The sequence below is a fragment of the Orycteropus afer genome, unplaced genomic scaffold, assembly GCF_000298275.1.
Source record: "Orycteropus afer afer isolate SDZICR_OR568_19922 unplaced genomic scaffold, OryAfe1.0 scaffold00010, whole genome shotgun sequence".
Classification (NCBI taxonomy): Eukaryota; Metazoa; Chordata; class Mammalia; order Tubulidentata; family Orycteropodidae; genus Orycteropus; species Orycteropus afer.
Window position 1 is genome coordinate 262,821 of NW_006921597.1, and position 1,389 is coordinate 264,209.

The window sequence follows — 1,389 nt, forward strand, 5'->3', positions numbered from 1 at the left end:
CTGATGAAGATTGAAGAATACAGTCTGCAGTATGGATTACATCTCAATATAAAGAAAATAAAAAACCTCAGAACTGGACCTATAAGCAGCATTATGATAAATGGAGAAAAGATTGAAATTGTCAAAGACTTCACATTGCTTGGTTCTATAATCAATGCCAATGGAAGCAGCAGTCAAGACATGAGTTGATGTATAGCACGTGGCAAATCAGCTGCAAAGGACCTCTTTCAAGTGCTGAGGAGCAAAGATGTCTTCTTGAGGACTAAGTTGTGCCTGACACAAGCCATGGTATTTTCAATCTCCTCATATGCATGTGAGAGCTGGACAATGAATAAGGAGGACCAAATAAGAGTTAATGCTTTTGAGTTGTGGTGCTGGAGGAGAATGCTGAAAGTACCATGGACTGCTAAAAGAACCACCAGGTCTGTCCTGGAGGAAGTGCAGCCAGAATGCTCCTTGGAGGCAAGAATGACCAGACTTCATCTCACCTACTTTGGTCATGTTGTCAGAAAGGACCATTCCCTGGAGAAGGATGTCATGCTTCATAAGGTGGAGGCTCGGCGAAAGAGGGGAAGGTCCTCAACAAGATGGATTGACATGGTGGCAATAGTGATGGCCTCAAGTATAGCAAGAATCATGGAGCTGGCTCAGGACTGGGCGGTGTTTCATTCTGCTGTGCATAGGGTCACTATGAGTTGGAGATGACTCGACAGCACCTAACAACAACATGGACACAAATCCTAGGGTGCATCTGTGGGAATGAATCTTAACGGATTAGAAGCAGGGTAGAAGAAATACAATGTTGAGAGAAGAGAGGTTGGTTGATTGATGATATAGGCATGTTAAGTAGAAATTCTGGAGCAGTTCTGTTAGTTTGAGCAGCAGTGATAGATTCTACAATTTTTACTTGAATCAGTTGACTGAAAACTTACACTCAAAGGTGACTTACAATAAATCAACTTGAAATGCCAGAACATCTTTGATGTATTCATTGTAGAGGGAAATACCTAAAGGCTTAAGGGGATTAGAATGCTAGAGTGAATTTAGCAGGTAGGTCATGTTCATTCACTCTCACCTGTATCCCCAGGTAGGGTCAAGAAGACATTCTCTTTAACAAAGCCATGAGAAATATATTTATAGGACCTTTCCTTACATTCTTAAAGTACCCTGTGGTGGTAATTTTATGAAGGACAGTGGGATCCGCTGTCGTTGAACTGAGTAAAGGGGATGTCTTAAAAGTAAATAAGTAGGATTTCTGGCAAGATGGTGGACTAGGCAGAAGGATTGCAAAGACCCTCTTCAACAAAGAAAAGGAAAACCAATTAACACAGACACAGAAGATAATCTTGGACCCCTGAGCCTTGAAGGGAAGGATACAGAATTGGACTA